The sequence below is a fragment of the Cherax quadricarinatus genome, chromosome 15 (genome assembly GCF_038502225.1).
Source record: "Cherax quadricarinatus isolate ZL_2023a chromosome 15, ASM3850222v1, whole genome shotgun sequence".
Classification (NCBI taxonomy): domain Eukaryota; kingdom Metazoa; phylum Arthropoda; class Malacostraca; order Decapoda; family Parastacidae; genus Cherax; species Cherax quadricarinatus.
In genome coordinates this window covers 44,326,777-44,351,157 of record NC_091306.1, presented here as the reverse complement: position 1 = coordinate 44,351,157, position 24,381 = coordinate 44,326,777, and the positions used below count along the sequence as shown (strand labels likewise).

General features: G+C 50.1%; 1 protein-coding gene across 8 annotated transcripts in view; it reads right to left on the bottom strand.

The window, feature by feature from the left end:
* Window positions 1–24,381, bottom strand: part of LOC128703343 (PDZ_signaling and DUF4749 domain-containing protein Zasp66) — a 325,662-nt gene that overhangs the window by 250,540 nt on the left and 50,741 nt on the right. The window lies entirely within an intron of this gene.

The window sequence follows — 24,381 nt, the reverse complement described above, 5'->3', positions numbered from 1 at the left end:
ACACGACACGTGGAGAGTGAAGGACTCGTGGAGAGTGAAGAACACATGTACACGACACGTGGAGAGTGAAGAACACGTGTACACGACACGTGGAGAGTGAAGAACACGTGTACACGACACGTGGAGAGTGAAGGACTCGTGGAGAGTGAAGAACACGTGTACACGACACGTGGAGAGTGAAGGACTCGTGGAGAGTGAAGAACACGTGTACACGACACGTGGAGAGTGAAGAACACGTGTACACGACACGTGGAGAGTGAATAACACGTGTACACGACACGTAGAGAGTGAAGAACACGTGTACACGACACGTGGAGAGTGAAGAACACGTGTACACGACACGTGGAGAGTGAAGAACACGTGTACACGACACGTGGAGAGTGAAGGACACGTGTACACGACACGTGGAGAGTGAAGAACACGTGTACACGACACGTGGAGAGTGAAGAACACGTGTACACGACACGTGGAGAGTGAAGAACACGTGTACACGACACGTAGAGAGTGAAGAACACGTGTACACGACACGTGGAGAGTGAAGAACACGTGTACACGACACGTGGAGAGTGAAGAACACATGTACACGACACGTGGAGAGTGAAGAACACATGTACACGACACGTGGAGAGTGAAGAACACATGTACAAGACACGTGGAGAGTGAAGAACACATGTACACGACACGTAGAGAGTGAAGAACACGTGTACACGACACGTAGAGAGTGAAGAACACGTGTACACGACACGTGGAGAGTGAAGAACACGTGCTAGTTGATAACCTCCACAGCTGGCTGATAATTAATTATTATTGTTATTCTTTATTATTATTATTATTATTTATTATTATTATTATTATTATTATTATTATTATTATTATTGCTTTTATTATTATTATTATTTTTATTATTATTTTATTATTTTATGGGGAAGCGCTAAAACCCAAGGTCTCTATCAGAGTCGAAGAAATGTTAGGAAATCAAATTTGGTTCTTGAATGAAGAAGATAGCTTCAATATCTTGGATCAAGAGCCTTCACTGGCATCAAGGCACCAGCAGTGTGTTGCTACACTGTTCTGTATGATAGTTACACAGTGGGAACACCAGCAGTGTGTTGCTACACTGTTCTGTATGATAGTTACACAGTGGGAACACCAGCAGTGTGTTGCTACACTGTTCTGTATGATAGTTACACAGTGGGAACACCAGCAGTGTGTTGCTACACTGTTCTGTATGATAGTTACACAGTGGGAACACCAGCAGTGTGTTGCTACACTGTTCTGTATGATAGTTACACAGTGGGAACACCAGCAGTGTGTTGCTACACTGTTCTGTATGACAGTTACACAGTGGGAACACCAGCAGTGTGTTGCCACACTGTTCTGTATGACAGTTACACAGTGGGAACACCAGCAGTGTGTTGCTACACTGTTCTGTATGATAGTTACACAGTGGGAACACCAGCAGTGTGTTGCCACACTGTTCTGTATGATAGTTACACAGTGGGAACACCAGCAGTGTGTTGCTACACTGTTCTGTATGATAGCTACACAGTGGGAACACCAGCAGTGTGTTGCTACACTGTTCTGTATGACAGTTACACAGTGGGAACACCAGCAGTGTGTTGCTACACTGTTCTGTATGATAGCTACACAGTGGGAACACCAGCAGTGTGTTGCTACACTGTTCTGTATGATAGTTACACAGTGGGAACACCAGCAGTGTGTTGCCACACTGTTCTGTATGATAGTTACACAGTGGGAACACCAGCAGTGTGTTGCCACACTGTTCTGTATGATAGTTACACAGTGGGAACACCAGCAGTGTGTTGCTACACTGTTCTGTATGATAGTTACACAGTGGGAACACCAGCAGTGTGTTGCTACACTGTTCTGTATGACAGTTACACAGTGGGAACACCAGCAGTGTGTTGCTACACTGTTCTGTATGATAGTTACACAGTGGGAACACCAGCAGTGTGTTGCTACACTGTTCTGTATGATAGTTACACAGTGGGAACACCAGCAGTGTGTTGCTACACTGTTCTGTATGATAGCTACACAGTGGGAACATAATCTAGGTCCTTCTGTGTCACATTGCGTCACAGAGGACGAGTTTCATGTATCAGGTGATGAACCTGAGCAGCTGTGTCTCAGTGCAAGGTGAGGTGAAGGCTCGATCCTCCGTCTGGTACTAGAGTATAATTTGATTGGCAGTCAAGCTTCGCATACGCATAGGTAGAAGGTTCTGGTAATTAAGAATTTACATACACCGAGAGGTGTGCTGCTGTATATGCACGAATGGGGGTGTGTACCCCTTAGTGTATATACACAAAAAGGTATATAATCTCTAGAGGTTTGTATCTCTTACTGTATATACATCAAGAGGTATGTATCTCTCGGTATATATACACCACGAGGTGTGTATCTTTGTGGATACACACCGAGAGATATGTATCTCTCAGTGTATATACATTCAAATTCAAATTCAAATTCAAAGTTTATTCTCTATAAGTATTACAATGCTGAGTTTACAGAAATTTGGTTATTGTGTGGTTTACATGTAGTAAAATTGTGATTACAGAGTGTACCACTAGAACGCTTAGCATGGCTAGGCATTTCGGGCAGACTTAGTTTTATTCTTAATTGTAAAATATTACAAATTATGAGGTAAGTTGGTATTATGGCTAAGTGACTAAATACTAGTTTGTGAGTTTAGCAATGTGAATGCTTTTGTTTTGGCACAGTACATAGTTTCAGTATTGGAGTATCATAGGATTCATTATTTTAAGATTGAGATTAATATTTCTGTTTATGGTCAAATGAGTGAGTGAGTGTAAGTGTGAACCACCAGGTGGTATTCGTGTAGTTAGTTGAGTAGTATCTCTCAGTGTATATACACCGAGAGGTTTATATCTTTCAGTGTATATATACTGAAGTATATTTTAATCTCAATGTTTAAAGTCATCTTGACTGGTTGCGAACAGGTTACGAACTGCCTTGATGACACTCACGTACACGACAGGTTCTTAAAAAATTCGATTAATCATCCTATTATATATACATATCCCAACACAGTGGACACATGTCCATAACACAGTGGACACATGTCCATAACACAGTGGACACATGTTCATAACACAGTGGACACATGTCCATAACACAGTGGACACATGTTCATAACACAGTGGACACGTGTCCATAACACAGTGGACACATGTCCATAACACAGTGGACACATGTCCATAACACAGTGGACACATGTTCATAACACAGTGGACACATGTCCATAACACAGTGGACACATGTCCATAACACAGTGGACACATGTCCATAACACAGTGGACACATGTCCATAACACAGTGGACACATGTTCATAACACAGTGGACACGTGTCCATAACAACACAATTGACACATGCTCGAAATAACACAGTGGACACGTGTCCATAATAACATAGTGGACACATGTCCATAATAACACAGTAGACACATGTCCATAACAGTGGACACATGTCCATAACACAGTGAATACATGTCCATAATAACACAGTGAACACATGTCCATAATAACACAGTGGACACATGTCCATAATAACACAGTGGACACATGTCCATAATAACACAGTGGACACATGTCCATAATAACACAGTGGACACGTGTCCATAATAACACAGTGGACACATGTCCATAATAACACAGTGAACACATGTCCATAATAACACAGTGGACACATGTCCATAATAACACAGTGGACACGTGTCCATAATAACACAGTGAACACATGTTCATAATAACACAGTGGACACGTGTCCATAATAACACAGTGAACACATGTCCATAATAACACAGTGAACACATGTCCATAATAACACAGTGGACACATGTCCATAATAACACAGTGAACACATGTCCATAATAACACAGTGGACACGTGTCCATAATAACACAGTGAACACATGTCCATAATAACACAGTGAACATATGTCCATAATAACACAGTGGACACGTGTCCATAATAACACAGTGGACACATGTCCATAATAACACAGTGAACACATGTCCATAATAACACAGTGGACACATGTCCATAATAACACAGTGGACACATGTCCATAATAACACAGTGGACACATGTCCATAATAACACAGTGGACACATGTCCATAATAACACAGTGAATACATGTCCATAATAACACAGTGGACACATGTCCATAATAACACAGTGGACACATGTCCATAATAACACAGTGGACACATGTCCATAATAACACAGTGGACACATGTCCATAATAACACAGTGGACACATGTCCATAATAACACAGTGGACACATGTCCATAATAACACAGTGAATACATGTCCATAATAACACAGTGGACACATGTCCATAATAACACAGTGGACACATATCCATAATAACACAGTGGACACATATCCAAAATAGCACAGTGAACACATTTCCATAATAACACAGTGGACACATGTCCATAACACATTGGACACATGTTCATAATAACACAATGGACACATGACCATGTCAGCACAATGGACACATGACCATATCGAGAACCTGGGACAGTTTCTGGTAATTTAGATTTTCTCTGTAACTTCCATTCTCATCTAACATTGTCAACGGCGAGACAGTGGACTTGTAAGTTATCTGGATTATGTCCAGTTGCGTGGTTGTCATGTGATGGATGTAGGTGGCGTAGTTGCCGTATGGTATAAACAAGTGGTGTGGTTGTCACAGTATGTATGCAAGTGGTGTGATTGTCACAGTGTGTATGCAAGTGGTGTGGCTGTCACAGTGTGTATGCAAGTGGTGTGGTTGTAACGTGTTTACCAGTGGAGTGGTTGTCATGTGATGGATGTAGGTGGCGTAGTTGCCGTATGGTATAAACAAGTGGTGTGGTTGTCACAGTATGTATGCAAGTGGTGTGGTTGTCACAGTGTGTATGCAAGTGGTGTGGCTGTCACAGTGTGTATGCAAGTGGTGTGGTTGTAACGTGTTTACCAGTGGAGTGGTTGTCATGTGGAAACCTCATGCCAATAGCAAAGTCGTCACATAACACAGGCCAGAACTGTGGTCGTCACAGCTCTGGCCTGTTTCTGTATTACGCAGCAGGTTGAAGGAAGAATTCAACGGTGGAAAACTCCGGTTAAAACACACACACACACAAACACACATAGTGGTACCCGCCAGCATAAACTAATAGCAACAATAATGGCGCAGTTTCTGCCAGTAAGAGGAACTGTTTTACTTTGCATGTTCTGGGAAAGAAAGACACAGCGAAGGAAAACAAATTCCGTGGTATGCGGAACAAAAACACACACGGGCAAGGAGGAAAAATGTGTTTTTGTGAAACAAAGACACAGGAAGGCGAAGGCGTACTGCTGGACGACGACAATGCTTACAGCAAATACCGAGTTTAGTGAAACAAGAAGACAGGGAAGGCAAGCAAATGCTGTTCTCGGAAACAAATGCTCAGGATAGAACAGATGTCGTGTTCTCACTAAAACAGCAGAAACGTGAGAACAAATATCCTGCCTTAAGAAACAACGACATAGTTAAGGATAACAAGACTCAAGAAATCGTAATGACACGATTGCAAATAAACCATACCCCCGGCCGGGATTGAACCCGTGTCATTACGATTTCTTGAGTCATGTTGACGGCAGTGAAGGGACTTGAGCTAGAGTTCGTCACGGCCACGCTAGCTGGAGATTCGTCTGTAAAAACTTGCATTTGTGGTCACAGAGGTGCCTGTGCTAACCTTCCTATGGTGTAGAAATATACCTAGTTGGATGAATCTTATTGTGGCTAGCTGGTCTAGTGGCTAACGCGACGGGCTGGAGTTTTGAGACTCTATGACCGCGGGTTCAATCCCGGCCGGGGGTATGGTTTAAGGATAACAAATTCCCTCTTCTAGCTAACAAGCACAGAGGAGAGCAAACTTTGTGTTCTAACAAGTTCCGACATAGAGAAAGGTGAAAAAATCGCGTCCTCTATGAAACTGCTGAGAACACGATTATATCACCATTTTTATCCCAGCCCAAGCATCCTGTCTCTTAAAATTTGTGGTAACAAAAATAGAAATTCATTAACATCTAAAATATATTGAATTCACATTTTATGGCAGCTTTCTTAACTAAAGAAAATTGCGCAAGTAATAATAAGAAAAACAGAAAGGGACAAAACTAAATGGTAGATTTCTAGAAATAAACAAAGTAATTAATTAAAACAAGAAAAAAATTTAGATTTATCCAGGAAGGTGACAAAAATAAATTCTCCGTTTAACTAAAGTTGACAAAAATATATAAATTATTTAGCCTCAGCAGAAAAAAAGCAAATTGAAGAATTCAGTAAGATTTTCGGTTTTGCATTTTGCTCATGAGCAGTATGAAGCAGCGAGCTCCAGCTCTCTCAGACACCAGAAGCTCACTCGCCTTCATCATGAGCTTGGCTCATTATTTGTTATACCTGAGTCATAATATATTCCATAATTTATAGACATATATTTTTTTTTAAAGAAAGCTTAATAAAATATTCGTTCACCGTTGTACAGTGTATTGTATCACAGTGACCATTCATACAGCGCCAGCTGATGTCCTGTTCACTTTCAAGGAGTTCGTGTATCACCGTGTGTACTCACCTATTTGTGGTTGCAGGGGTCGAGTCTTAGCTCCTGGCCCCGCCTCTTCACCGGTTGTTACTGGGCCCTCTCTCTCCCCGCTCCATGAGCTTTATCAAACCTCGTCTTAAAACTGTGTATGGTTCCTGCCTCCACTACGTCATTTTCTAGGCTATTCCACTGCCTTACAACTCTATGACTGAAGAAATACTTCCATATCTCTCTGACTCATTTGTGTCTTCAACTTCCAATTGTGGCCTCTTGTTTCTGTGTCCCCTCCCTGGAACATCCTGTCTTTGTCCACCTTGTCTATTCCACGCAGTATTTTATATGTCGTTATCATGTCTCCCCTGACCCTCCTGTCCTCCAGTGTCGTCAGGCCGATTTCCCTTAATCTTTCTTCATAGGACATTCCCCTTAGCTCTGGAACTAACCTTGTGGCAAACCTTTGTACTTTCTCTAGTTTCTTGACGTGCTTTATCAAGTGCGGGTTCCAAACAGGTGCTGCATACTCCAGTATGGGCCTGACATACACGGTGTGTGTGTGTGTGTGTGTGGTGCTGACAGGTCGTCCTAACAGCAATCGTTGCTGCTTCAACTTGTGTTGACCATCTGTACTTTATTGACCTGTGTTTCCTCTCCTTTTTGGTCGTTGTTTATCGAAGCAGAGAAATTTCTATTTCTTTTCCCTGTCGTTGTTTCATGTCGCACTGTTTCCCCGGACACAGGATTTATTTTCATGTGTCGTTATTTTCCTGGACACAGTAGTTGCTTTCAAGACGTGACAGACACACACACACACACACACACACACACACACACACACACACACACACACACACACACACACACACACACACACACACACACACACACACACACACACACACACACACACACACACACACACACACACACACAGTGCCAAGGGGCAACAGTAACAACGGCAAGACCAGAGCACATAGTTTACCCGAAGGTGTGGAGAGGCCAAAACCAAGTGCGCTAGAGTATGGAAAAAGTACAGAAGGCAAAGGGCCCAGGAAAACAGGGAGTTGAGCCGAAGAGCCAATAATAAATATTCATGTTTTAGGAAAGAGGCCCAGCAACAATGTGAGAATGATATAGCATGAAAAGTCAAATCTGACCCAAAATTGTTATACAGCCACATCAGGAGGAAAACAACAGTCATGGCACAGGTAATCAGGCTGAGGAAAGGATTAGGGGAGCTCACAGGGAACGACCAGGAAGTATGTGAAGAGGTCAGCTCACGATTCAGGGAGGTATTCACAGATAGAGAGGCTTCCAGCAAACCAAGGTGGTAGGGTGCACCAGCAAATGCTGGACACAATGCACACAACCGAGGAGGAGGCGAAAAACCTGCTAGGGGAACTAGATACCTCAAAGGCGGTAGGCCATGATCATATCTCTCATTGGGTCCTGAGAGAGGGAGCAGATGCACTGTGTGCCACTAACAGTTTTCAATAAATCTATCGAAAAAGGGCAACTGCCTAAGGTGTGGAAGATTTTTACAAAGGAGAAAGACAAGCAGACCGATATTGCTAACATGTATAATATATTAAGTTATGGAGAAGAATATCAGAAGAGGGTGGAACACCTAGAAATGTGCTCCACCACCAGCACGGCTTCAGGGAAGGAAAATCCTGCGTCACTAACCTACTAGAGCTCCACGACAAGGTAACAGAAGTAAAACAGGAGAAAGAGGAATGGGTAGACTGCAACTTCATTGTAAGAAGGCTTTCGACACAGTTCCGAGCAAGAGATTAATACAAAAGCTAGAGGTGCAGGCAAGAATAACAGGAAAGGGAAGGCAATGGATCGGAGAATACCTGTCACAGTGGGCGCCTTTGAAGAGCGAGGTTCCACAAGGGTCAGTACTAGGGCCGGTGCTGTTTCTGGTACATGTGGATGACATGAGGGAAGGGATAAATTCAGATGTGTCCCTGTTTGCAGACGATGCGAAGCTAATGCAAAGAATTCAATCGGTTGAGGATCAGGTAGAACAACAAAGAGATCTGGACAGGCTGCAAGCCTAGTCCAGCAATTGGCTTCTGGAGTTTGACCCCACCAATGCAAAGTCATGAAGATAAGGGAAGATCAAAGAAGATCGCAGACAAAGTAGAAGCTAGGGGGCTAAAGACTGCAAACCTCACTCAAGGAAAAGGATCTTGGAGTGAGTATAATACCGAGCACATCTGCTGAGGCGCACATCAACCAAATAACTGCTGCAGCATATGGGCGCCTGGCAAACCAAAGAATAGCGTTTTTGCACCTTAGTAAGGAATCGTTCAAGACTCTGTACACCGTGTACGTCAGTCCCATATTGGAGTATGCAGCACCAGTTTGGAACCCACACCTACTCAAGCACGTCAAGAAATTACAGAGAGTGCAAAGTCTGTATCAGGACTAGTCCCGGAGCTGAATGGTATATCCTACTAGAAGAGGTTAAGGGAAATCAACCTGACGACACTGGAGGACAGGAGAGAGGGAGGGGACATGATAGCAGTATATAATATACTTAGAGGAATTGACAAGGTGGATAGAGACACGATGGTCCAGAGATGGGACACGGCAAAAAGGGGACACAATTGGAAGTTGAAGACTCAGATGAGTCACAGGGATGTTAGGAAGTATTTCTTCAGTCATAGAGTTGTCAGGAAGTGGAATAGTCTTACGAGTGATGAAGTGGAGGCATGATCCATACATAGCTTTAAGACGATGTATGATAAAGCTCATGGAGAAGGGAGAGAGTGGACCTAGTAGCGACAGTGAAGAAGCGTGGTCAGGAGCTATGACTCGACCCCTGCAACCACAATTAGGTTAGTACACACACACACACACACATACACACACACACACACACATAATTATCACTATTATTACTTCTACTACTATAATTACTGTTTGTGCTGCTTCTCCGGCTTTTACTGTTACTGCTACTATTACTGCTACTGCTACTACTTCTTTTACTACTGCAGCTGCTATTACTATTGTTACTACTATTACTACTACTACTGCTACTATTACTACCGCTGCTACTATTACTACTACTACTACTACTACTACTACTACTACTACTGCTGCTGCTGCTGCTGCTGCTGCTGCTGCTGCTGCTACTACTACTACGTATTAAAACTTAGAAGTACCCAGCAGGAGAGACACTTGGCAGCCAAGTTGCATCTGTCAGGTAGCTGCTACTGAGACAAATGCACTCTCCGGGAGACCACTTGCGTAATACACACTCCGAGAGACCACTTGCGTAATACACACTCCGAGAGACCACTTGCGTAATACACACTCCGAGAGACCACTTGCGTAATGCACACTCCGAGAGACCACTTGCGTAATGCACACTCCGAGAGACCACTTGCGTAATGCACACTCCGAGAGACCACTTGCGTAATACACACTCCGAGAGACCACTTGCGTAATACACACTCCGAGAGACCACTTGTGTAATACACACTCCGAGAGACCACTTGCGTAATACACACTCCGAGAGACCACTTGCGTAATACACACTCCGAGAGACCACTTGCGTAATACACACTCTGGGAGACCACTTGCGTAATACACACTCTGGGAGACCACTTGCATAATACACACTCTGGGAGACCACTTGCGTAGTACACACTCTGGGAGACCACTTGCATAATACACACTCTGGGAGACCACTTGCGTAATACACACTCTGGGAGACCACTTGCATAATACACACTCTGGGAGACCACTTGCGTAATACACACTCTGGGAGACCACTTGCGTAATACACACTCTGGGAGACCACTTGCCTAATACACACTCTGGGAGACCACTTGCGTAATACACACTCTGGGAGACCACTTGCGTAATACACACTCTGGGAGACCACTTGCGTAATACACACTCTGGGAGACCACTTGCGTAATACACACTCTGGGAGACCACTTGCGTAATACACACTCTGGGAGACCACTTGCGTAATACACACTCTGGGAGACCACTTGCGTAATACACACTCTGGGAGACCACTTGCGTAATACACACTCTGGGAGACCACTTGCGTAATACACACTCTGGGAGACCACTTGCGTAATACACACTCTGGGAGACCACTTGCCTAATACACACTCTGGGAGACCACTTGCCTAATACACACTCTGGGAGACCACTTGCGTAATACACACTCTGGGAGACCACTTGCGTAATACACACTCTGGGAGACCACTTGCGTAATACACACTCTGGGAGACCACTTGCGTAATACACACTCTGGGAGACCACTTGCGTAATACACACTCTGGGAGACCACTTGCGTAATACACACTCTGGGAGACCACTTGCGTAATACACACTCTGGGAGACCACTTGCGTAATACACACTCTGGGAGACCACTTGCGTAATACACACTCTGGGAGACCACTTGCGTAATACACACTCTGGGAGACCACTTGCCTAATACACACTCTGGGAGACCACTTGCGTAATACACACTCTGGGAGACCACTTGCGTAATACACACTCTGGGAGACCACTTGCGTAATACACACTCTGGGAGACCACTTGCGTAATACACACTCTGGGAGACCACTTGCGTAATACACACTCCGAGAGACCACTTGCGTAATACACACTCTGGGAGACCACTTGCGTAATACACACTCTGGGAGACCACTTGCGTAATACACACTCTGGGAGACCACTTGCGTAATACACACTCTGGGAGACCACTTGCGTAATACACACTCTGGGAGACCACTTGCGTAATACACACTCTGGGAGACCACTTGCATAATACACACTCTGGGAGACCACTTGCGTAATAAACGTTCCGGGAGAGGGATGGAAGTAGTCACGGGTCGTTTGGATTTCTGCTACTTAGGTCGTACCTCGGCAAGTGTTCGTATTTTCACTTTAGTTTCTGGCACAAACCACATCACTCAATAGTTTTGAACTTAAAGTATTTATTTTGCATTCTTTTCTTAAATCTTTAATTTTTTTGTGAGGTTTGTGTTGCTGTTTTGTGTGTGTGTGGTGTGAGATAGTTTGTTTTCTGCAGGTGTGATTTCTGCAGGCATAGTTTCAGCGGTGTTTGAGGCAGTTTATCTGGATGTGGTTTCTATTGTGGCTTGTAAGAGTGCGGTTCTTGTGGGTGTGGTTCCTCTGGGTGTAGCTTGTGTGGGGGTGTTTATATTAGTGTGGATTCTATAAATATGGTTCATGTTAAACGGGTTCTCTCACTTAAATAACGAACGTGCGATTTCTGTTTACAAGTCAACTTTATCTCTCTCGTTGCCAGACGTTGGTAACTGGCTTATGTGATATCGTAATATTTAATTCTGGTCTAGACTGAGACCGTGAGGCGCGTTCGTAGGACCAGTTGAAGGGAGAGATGATGTATGGGACTCAGTTGTTCACAGAGCTTAACATTTTTCCCAAGATACGACTTAGCCGGACTTGAGTCCTGGAGGTGGGAAGTACAGCGCCTGCACTCTGAAGGCTGGGTGGGGATGTTACAGTCCTGGAAGTGGGAAGTACAGCTCCTGCACTCTGAAGGCTGGGTGGGGATGTTACAGTCCTGGAAGTGGGAAGTACAGCGCCTGCACTCTGAAGGATGGGAGGAAATATTTGCAGTTTTAAACTCTAGTATCGGCGCCCCTATGACAAGACAGTGGTGGAGTTTGTGACGGTGAAAGTGCTTCAGCTTTCCGAGATCACCCTACCTCGTTGGGAGACGACTGATGTGTTGTCTTGCAGCATCCCTGTAGTTCTTAACGCACTGGTGTAGCAATTGTATTTTCCCGGAATGCGACTCACAAAAGTGGGCTGCAACACATCTATTTTTATTGCTGGGTGAGTGAACCCGCTTGGAGGTAAGAAGAGTGACCATATGGTGGCCCGGTGGCCTGGTGGCTAAAGCTCCCGCTTCACACACGGAGGGCCCGGGTTCGATTCCCGGCGGGTGGAAATATTTCGACACGTTTCCTTACACCTGTTGTCCTGTTCACCTAGCAGCAAATAGGTACCTGGGTGTTAGTCGACTGGTGTGGGTCGCATCCTGGGGGACAAGATTAAGGACCCCAATGGAAATAAGTTAGACAGTCCTCGATGACGCACTGACTTTCTTGGGTTATCCTGGGTGGCTAACCCTCCGGGGTTAAAAATCCGAACGAAATCTTATCTTAATCTTCTTATCTTATCTTATAGTTTCACCGGCTCAGGGCTCGAACCCATGAGCTATAGTTATCAGCCATGGAAAAAGATAAGAAGGGAAGACACAGGTCGGCCGATGGTCCTCATACACGGAAATAGTTTATTTTACGAGTTATTACATAGTGAAGTACAGTTTGTGTTGATCATTGTCACACAATGCTTTTTATACTCTCAGTTTTACCGCTTCCGCATTATTGTATACCACCTGATGTCCTCCTCTTCTTCCTCCTCCTCCTCTGTCTAGACAGAGGTCGTGCTAGCAAGACAGTACTTTCATGTTCTCATCAATTAACTTCGACATAAAACAATTTGTGCTCCGCAAGATGGTCACCTATCTTTATAACGAACCTCCTGCGTGTCTAGCCGTAGGCTATAACGTCAAAATTAATCGCCAGGCTTCAGGAGGAATCCAAAATAATAATAATAATCGGACTAAACTAAGGTTAAGAGAGTTAGCGGTGTGCCCCGACCACACGAAAATACCAGCCAGCGCCTGGTTGCCCTGCCAACTCTCACGGCTAGCCAGTGTCATTACTGACGACCGCTATAACTTTCGTCCGAACACGTGTGACTCCCGACTACTGCCAGGAAGTATCACTCTCTCCCTCTTCCACTTCCTGCCAAATCTCCCGAGCCTACTAAATGCCCAGTAAATTACCTTGGAAAGCCATTTGAGGCACTTAAAAGAACAGTTATTACTCTTATATAATAATAATAATAATAATAATAATAATAATAATAATAATAATAATAATAATAATAATAATAATAATAATAATAAAAATATCTTTACTTCCACAAGTACATGTACAAGGTATACAGACCATAGCTGACATCAATGACATACTACTATATAGAAAGTCACTTGTTATGCTGAGCATTACGGGTAAAATTAGGTCAGTTTTGTCCCAGGATGCGACCCACACCAGTCCACTAACACCCAGGTATCCATTTTACTGATAGGTGAACATAGACATCCGGTGAAAGGAAACAAGTCCTTTGTTTCTACTCTCGCCAGGAATTAAACCCGGACGCTCACCGTCTGAAGCGAGAGCTTGAACCACCAGGCCACGGGGCACCTGTTATCCTCTCTTATACAGCCGTAAGCTCAGATTTTGATCTCTTATTTGGCAAAAAGTGCAGATTCTCATCTCTTATATGGCAGTAAGCGCAGATTTTGATATCTTGTATGGCAACAAGTGCAGATTTTGAAATCTTATATGGCAATGAGTGCAGATTTTGATGTCTTATATGGTAATAAGTGCAAATTTTGATGTCTTATACGGTAATGAGTGCAGATTTTGAAATCTTATATGGTAATGAGTGCAGATTTTAATGCCTTATATGGTAATGAGTGCAGATTTTGATGTCTTATATGGTAATGAGTGCAGATTTTAATGTCTTATATGACCTGCATTGAGAAGGTTTTTCAGGAGGAACTTGTGGCTGAGATGCTGGTCGTTGTTGCAATTCTTAAGAAATTTGGCAAGTATTGTGTTGAGGAACAATCTGGTAGCATCCCTCCACACACTGCCCCACCACCCCTCCACACACTGCCCCACCACCCCTCCACACACTGCCCCACCACCCCTCCACACACTGCCCCACCCCCCCACCACACACTGCCCCACCACCCCTCCACACACTGCCCCACCACCCCTCCACACACTGCCTCACCACCCCTCCACACACTGCCCAACCACCCCTCCACACACTGCCCCACCAGCCCTCCACACACTGCCCCACCACCCCTCCACACACTGCCCCACCACCCCTCCACACACTGCCCCACCATCCCTCCACACACTGCCCCACCACACCAACACACACTGCCCCAACACCCCTCCACACACTGCCCCACCACCCCTCCACACACTGCCCCACCAGCCCTCCACACATTGCCCCACCACCCCTCCACACACTGCCCCACCACCCCTCCACACACTGCCCCACCACCCCTCCACACACTGCCCCCCCCCCCCTCCCCACACTGCCCCCCCACCCCTCCACACACTGCCCCACCACCCCTCCACACACTGCCCCACCACCCCTCCACACACTGCCCCACCACCCCTCCACACACTGCCCTACCACCCCATCCACACACTGCCCCACCACCCCTCCACACACTGCCCCACCACCCATCCACACACTGCCCCAACACCCCTCCACACACTGCCCCACAACCCCTCCACACACAGCCCCACCACCCCTCCACACACTGCCCCACCAGCCCTCCACACACTGCCCCACCACAAACTGACACTCCACCAAACGTCACACTGCCCCTCCACCCCTCCACAAACTGCCCCTGTATCCCTCCACACACTACCCCACCACACACTGACCCTCCACCAGACGTCACACTGCCCCTCCACCCCTCCACAAACTGCCCCTCCACCCCTCCACACACTGCCCCTCCACCACTCCACACACTGCCCCTCTACCCCTCCACACACTGCCCCTCCACCCCTCCACACACTACCCCTCCACCCATCCACACACTGCCCCTCCACCCCTCCACACACTACCCCTCCACACACTGCCCCTCCACCCCTCCACACACTGCCCCTCCACCCCTCCACACACTGCCCCTCCACCCCTCCACACACTGCCCCTCCACCACTCCACACACTGCCCCTCCACCCCTCCACACACTGCCCCTCCACCCCTCCACACACTGCCCCTCCACCCCTCCACACACTCCCCCTCCACCCCACCACACACTGCCCCACCACCCCACCACACACTACCCCTCCACACACGGCCCCTCCACCCCTCCACACACTGCCCCTCCACCACTCCACACACTGCCCCTCCACCCCTCCACACACTGCCCCTCCACCCCTCCACACACTACCCCTCCACCCCTCCACACACTGTCCCTTCACCCCTCCACACACTGCCCCACCACCCCTCCACATACTGCCCCTCCACCCATCCACAAACTGAGCCTCCACCCCTCCACACACTGCCCCTTCACCTCTCCACACACTGTCCCTCCACCCCTCCACACACTGCCCCTCCACCCCTCCACACAATACCCCTCCACCCCTACACACACTGTCCCTTCACCCCTCCACACACTGCCCCACCACCCCTCCACATACTGCCCCTCCACCCATCCACAAACTGAGCCTCCACCCCTCCACACACTGCCCCTCCACCCCACCACACACAGCCCCTCCACCCCTCCACACACTGCCCCTCCACCCCTCCACACTCCACCCCTCCACACACTGCCATTCCACCCCTCCACACACTGCCCCTCCACCCCTCCACACACTGGCCATCCACCCCTCCACACACTGTCCCTCCACCCCTCCACAAACTGCCCTTCCACCCCTCCGCACACTGCCTCTCCACCACTCCACACACTGCCCCTCCACCTCTCCACACACTGCCCCTCCACCCCACCACACACTGTCCCTCCACCCCTCCACATACTGCCCCTCCACCCCTCCACACACTGCCCTTCCACCCCTCCACACACTGCCCCTCCACCCCTCCACACACTGCCCCTCCAAACCTCTACACACTGCCCCTCCACCAATCCACACACTACCCCTCCACCCCTCCACACACTGCCCCTCCACCCCTCCACACACTGCCCCTCCACCCCTCCACACACTACCCCTTCACCCCTCCACACACTGCCCCTCCGCCACTCCACACACTGCCCCTCCACCCCTCCACACACTACCCCTCCACACACTGCCCCTCCACCCCTCCACACACTGCCCCGCCACACCGCCACACACTGTCCCTCCACCCCTCCACACACTGCCCCTCCAAACCTCTACACACTGCCCCTCCACCCCTCCACACACTACCCCTCCACCCCTCCACACACTGCCCCTCCACCCCTCCACACACTGCCCCTCCACACCACCACACACTACCCCATCACCCCTCCACACACTGCCCCTCCGCCACTCCACACACTGCCCCTCCACCCCTCCACACACTACCCCTCCACACACTGCCCCTCCACCCCTCCACACACTGCCCCACCACCCCTCCACACACTGTCCCTCCACCCCTCCACACACTGCCCCTCCATCCCTCCACCCCTCCACACACTGCCCCTCCATCCCTCCACCCCTCCACACACTGCCCCTCCATCCCTCCACACACTGCCCCTCCACCCCTCCACACACTGCCCCTCCACCCCTCCACACTCCACCCCTCCACACACTGCCATTCCACCCCTCCACACACTGGCCCTCCACCCCTCCACACACTGGCCCTCCACCCCTCCACACACTGTCCCTCACCCCTCCACAAACTGCCCTTCCACCCCTCCGCACACTGCCTCTCCACCACTCCACACACTGCCCCTAAACCCCTCCACACACTGCCCCTCCACCCCACCACACACTGTCCCTCCACATACTGCCCCTCCACCCATCCACACACTGCCCTTCCACCCCTCCACACACTGCCCCTCCACCCCTCCACACACTGCCCCTCCAAACCTCTACACACTGCCCCTCCACCCCTCCACACACTACCCCTCCATCCCTCCACACACTGCCCCTCCACCCCTCCACACACTGCCCCTCCACCCCTCCACACACTGCCCCTTCACCCCTCCACACACTGCCCCTCCGCCACTCCACACACTACCCCTCCACACACTGACCCTCCACCCCTCCACACACTGCCCCACCACCCCTCCACACACTGCCCCTCCACCCCTCCACACACTGTCCCTCCACCCCTCCACACACTGCCCCTCCATCCCTCCACCCCTCCACACACTGCCCCTCCATCCCTCCACACACTGCCACTCCACCCCTCCACACACTGCCCCTCCACCCCAACACACACTGCCATTCCACCCCTCCACACACTGCCCCTCCACCCCTCCACACACTGGCCCTCCACCCCTCCACACACTGTCCCTCCACCCCTCCACAAACTGCCCTTTCACCCCTCCGCACACTGCCTCTCCACCACTCCACACACTGCCCCTCCACCCCTCCACACACTGCCCCTCCACCCCATCACACACAGTCCCACCAACCCACCACATACTGCCCCTCCACCCCTCCACACCCTGCCCTTCCACCCCTCCACACACTGCCCCTCCACCCCTCCACACACTGCCCCTCCAAACCTCTACACACTGCCCCTCCACCCCTCCACACACTACCCCTCCACCCCTCCACACACTGCCCCTCCACCCCTCCACACACTGCCCCTCCACCCCTCCACACACTGCCCCTACACCCCTCCACACACTGCCCCTCCGCCACTCCACACACTGCCCCTCCACCCCTCCACACACTGCCCCACCACCCCTCTACACACTGCCCCTCCACCCCTCCACACACTGTCCCTCCACACCTCCACACACTGCCCCCACCACACACTGAACCCTCCACACACTGCCCGTCCACACACTGCCTCTCCACAAACTGCCTCTCCACACACTGCCCCTCCACACACTGCCCCTCCTAGCACCCCTCCACACACTACCCCTGCCCAGCCCCTCCACACACTCCCCCTCCACCACCCATTCAAAAACAGTCACTCCCACCACCACTCCACACACTGCCACTTTCACCACCCCTCCACACACACACACACTGCCACTCCCACCACCCCTCCACACACACACACACTGCCACTCCCACCACCCCTTTACACATACACTGCCACTCCCACCACCCCTCCACACACACACACACTGCCACTCCCACCACCCCTCCACACACACACACTGCCACTCCCACCACCCCACCACACACACACACACTGCCACTCCCACCACCCCTCCACACACACACACACTGCCACTCCCACAACCCCTCCACACACACACACACACACACACACACACACACACACACACACTGCCACTCCCACCACCCCTCCACACACACACACTGCCATTCAAACCACCCCTCCACACACACACACACAGCCACTCCCACCATCTTTCCACACACACACACACACACACACACACACACACTGCGACTCCCACCACCCCTCCACACACACACTGCCACTCCCACCATCCCTCCACACACCCACACTGCCACTCCCACCACCCCTCCACACACACACTGCCACTTCCACCACCCCTCCACACACACACACTGCCACTCCCACCACCCCTCCACACACACACACTGCCACTTCCACCACCCCTCCACACACAAACACTGCCACTCCCACCACCCCTCCACACACACACACACACACACACACACACTGCAACTCCCACCACCCCTCCACACACACACACACACACACACACACACACACACTGCCACTCCCACCACCCCTCCACACACACACACTGCCACTCCCACCACCCCTCCACACACACACTCTGCCACTCCCACCACCCCTTCACACACACACTGCCCCTCCCACCACCCCTCCACACACTCACACACTGCCATTCCCACCACCCCTCCACACACACACACACTGCCAGTCCCACCACCCCTCCACACACACAGACTGGCACTCCCACCACCCCTCCACACACACACTGCCACTCCCACCACCCCTCCACATACACACACTGCCACTCTCACCACCCCTCCACACACACACACTGCCACTCCCACCACCCCTCCACACACACACTGCCACTCCCACAACCCCTCCCCTCACACACACACACACACACTGCCACTCCCACCACCCCTCCACACACACACACACTGCCACTCCCACCACCCCTCCACAAATACACACTGCCACTCCTACCACCTTTCCACACACACACACACACACACTGCCACTCCCACCACCCCTGCGCGCACACACTGCCACTCCCACCACCCCTCCACACACACACACTGCCACTTCCACCACCCCTCCACACACATACTGCCACTTCCACCACCCCACCACACACACACACTGCCACTCCCACCACCCCTCCACACACACACACACACTGCCACTCCCACCACCCCTCCACACACACACACACTGCCACTCCCACCACCCCTCCACACACACACTGCCACTCCCACCACCCCTCCACACACACACTGCCACTCCCGCCACCCATCCATACACACACACTGCCACTCTCACCACCCCTCCACACACACACACTGCCACTCCCACCACCCCTCCACACACACACACACTGCCACTCCCACCACCCCTCCACACACACACACTGCCACTCCCACAACCCCTCCACACACACGCACACACACACACACACACACACACTGCCACTCCCACCGCCCCTCCACACACACACACACTGCCACTCCCACCACCCCTCCACAAACACACACTGCCGCTCCCACCACCTTTCCACACACACACACTGCCACTCCCACCACCCCTCCGCACACACACTGCAACTCCCACTACCCCTCCACACACACACACTGCCACTTCCACCACCCCTCCACACACATACTGCCACTTCCACCACCCCACCACACACACACACTGCCACTCCCACCACCCCTCCACACACACACACACACACACACTGCCACTCCCACCACCCCTCCACACACACACACTGCCCCTCCCACCATCCCTCCACACACACACACACACTGCCACTCCCACCACCCCTCCACACTCACACACACTGCCACTCCCACAACCCCTCCACACACACACACTGCCACTCCCACCACACATACACACACACACTGCCCCTCCCACCAACCCTCCACACACACACACTGCCACTCTCACCACCCCTCCACACACACACACACTGCCACTCCCACCTCCCCTCCACACACACACACTGCCACTCCCACCACCCCTCCACACACACACACACTGCCACTCCCACCTCCCCTCCACACACACACACTGCCACTCCCACAACCCCTCTACACACATACACACACACGCACACACACACACACTGCCACTCCCACCACCCCTACACACACACACACTGCCACTTCCACCACCCCTCCACACACAAACTGCCACTTCCACCACCCCACCACACACACACACACACTGCCACTCCCACCACCCCTCCACACACACACACTGCCACTCCCACCACCCCTCCACACACACACTGCCACTCCCACAACCCCTCCACACACACACACTGCCACTCCCACCACCCCTCCACACACACACTGCCACTCCCACCACCCCTCCACACACACACTGCCACTCCCACAACCCCTCCACACACACACACTGCCACTTCTACCACCCCTCCACACACACACACTGCCACTTCCACCACCCCTCCACATACACACTGCAACTCCCACAACCCCTCCACACACACACACACACACACACACACACACACACACACACACTGCCACTCCCACCACCCCTCCACACACACACACACTGCCACTCCCGCCACCCCTCCACACACACACTGCCACTCCCACCACCCCTCCACACACCCTCACTGCCACTCCCACCACCCCTCCACACACACACACTGCCACTTCTACCACCCCTCCACACACACACACTGCCACTTCCACCACCCCTCCACACACACACACACTGCCACTCTCACCACCCCTCCACACACACACACACACACACACACACTGCCACTCCCACCACCCCTCCACACACACACACACTGCCACTCTCACCACCCCTCCACACACACACTGCCACACTTACCACCCCTCAACACACACACACACACTGCCACTCCCACCACCCCTCCACACACACTCACTGCCACTCCCATCACCCCTCCTCACACACACACTGCCACTCCCACCACCCCTCCACACACACACTGCCACTCCCACCACCCCTCCACACACACACACACTGCCACTCTCACCACCCCTCCACATACACACACTGCCACTCCCACCACCCCTCCACACACACACACTGCCACTCCCACCGTCCCTCCACACACACACTGCCACTCCCACAACCCCCCCACACACGCACATACACACACACTGTCACTCCCACCACCCCTCCACACTCACACACTGCCACTCCCACCACCCCTCCACACACACACACTGCCACTCCCACCACCTTTCCACACACACACACACTGCCACTCCCACCACCCCTCCGCACACACACTGCCACTCCCACCACCCCTCCACACACACACACTGCCACTTGCACCACCCCTCCACACACACACACTGCCACTTCCACCACCCCACCACACACACACACACTGCCACTTCCACCACCCCTCCATACACACACACTGCCACACTCACCACCCCTCCACACACACACTGCCACTCCCCCCACCCCTCCACACACACACACACACACTGCCACTCCCACCACCCCTCCACACACACACACTGTCACTTCCACCACCCCTCCACACACACACACTGCCACTCCCACCACCCCTCCACACACACACACACACACAGCCACTCCCACCACCCCACCACACACACACACACAGCCACACCCACCACCCCTCCACACACACACACACACACTGCCACTCCCACCACCCCTCCACACACACACACACACACACTGCCACTCCCAGCAACCCTGCACAGACACTGTCACTCCTTCCTCTCTTAGTTCTACTCCTCCCTGTCGTTCTCATTACCGCCTGGGTTTACCAGGAATCGCTTCAGGAGGACCCCGCCTGCGCGCCCCGGCCCTAGACCAGGCTTCCTGTTTGTTGACTTGATCGATCAAGCTGTTAGTGCCACCCTCCCATTACCCAACGTATGCATCACAACCTGTCTTATCATGAACCGTTTTGAGTTCCCTCTTGATGACAGCCAGGGGGTTGTTGGTAATCCCCCTTATGTATGAAGGGAGGGTGTTGAAGAGTGGTGGTCCCTTAAGGGACCACCACTCTTCAACACCCATAAGGGACCACCACTCTTCAACACCCTTAAGGGACCACCACTCTTCAACACCCTTAAGGGACCACCACTCTTCAACACCCTTAAGGGACCACCACTCTTCAACACCCTTAAGGGACCACCACTCTTCAACACCCTTAAGGGACCACCACTCTTCAACACCCATAAGGGACCACCACTCTTCAACACCCTTAAGGGACCACCACTCTTCAACACCCTTAAGGGACCACCACTCTTCAACGCCCTTAAGGGACCACCACTCTTCAACGCCCTTAAGGGACCACCACTCTTCAACACCCTTAAGGGACCACCACTCTTCAACACCCATAAGGGACCACCACTCTTCAACACCCATAAGGGACCACCACTCTTCAACACCCATAAGGGACCACCACTCTTCAACACCCTTAAGGGACCACCACTCTTCAACACCCTTAAGGGACCACCACTCTTCAACACCCTTAAGGGACCACCACTCTTCAACACCCTTAAGGGACCACCACTCTTCAACACCCTTAAGGGACCACCACTCTTCAACACCCTTAAGGCGTCCCGTAGCTGGATTGCTAGGTAACTCAGCTCACACACTGTTCGATTCTCGGTACTGGTGGATGCATTAAGACGTGTTTCCCTAAGACACCTGCTGTCCATGTTCACCTAGCAGTAAACTAGGTACCTGGGTGTTAGTCGTCTGGTGTGGGTCGCATCTTGGGGGCAAAACTGACCTAATTAGCCCGAAATTCTCTGCATAACAAGAGGGCTTTCTATATAGTAGTATGTCATTGATGTCAGCTATGACTGTATACCTTGTACATGTACTTGTAGAAATAAAAGATTATTATTATAATTATTATTATTATTATTATTATTATTATTATTATTATTATTATTATTATTATTACTGAAATTATAACCCTCTGATATCTTCAATATTTTGTCAAACCTTCTACATTCTTCATGTGGTCTAATTTACTTTTCTCCTATTTCTTGTACTAGAGATTTATCTATATTACGTTACTCAACCATTTAACACTCCATTATTCAGTTTTTCCTAAGTCTTCCTTAGATTTTTGCATTATTCACAGACATATTTACATAAATATGTATTCCTAGTGGTAAGTAATTTAAAAATATTAACAACATTATTGGGGCAAGTACTGATCCTTGCGGGACCCCGCTGGTGACATCTTCTCCAAGAGGACATCTTTTCAATGTTAGCATTAAATAGGAGACGGTAACTAGGGTTAAGCAGAGGGCATGTATAATTCCTTTGTATAAAAATGCTTCTGTGACCCTAACGGGTTTAGTGCTTGGTTACGGTTATAATAATAAATTCCATAAAAGAAAAATGGGATAAAAGAGAGTGCAAGAATTATAGAGGAATAAGTATGTTGAATTTTGCAGGTAAAGTAGATGGTAGAGTTTTTATTGAATTAATTATGGATAATGAAGACTTGTGATCAAGTAGAGGGTAGAGGAAGAATGTGATTTATATTTCAAATGCATGAAATAAGTGGTAGGTTACTTAAAGCGGTAAAAAGTTTTAGTGTGGACAGCGAACCTATTGTTGATGTAAGAGAGAGAGAGAGAGAGAGAGAGAGAGAGAGAGAGAGAGAGAGAGAGAGAGAGAGAGAGAGAGAGAGAGAGAGAGAGAGAAAGAAAGAGAGAGAGAGAGAGAAAGAGAGAGAGAGAGAAAGAGAATTGTGGATAATAATCTCCAAC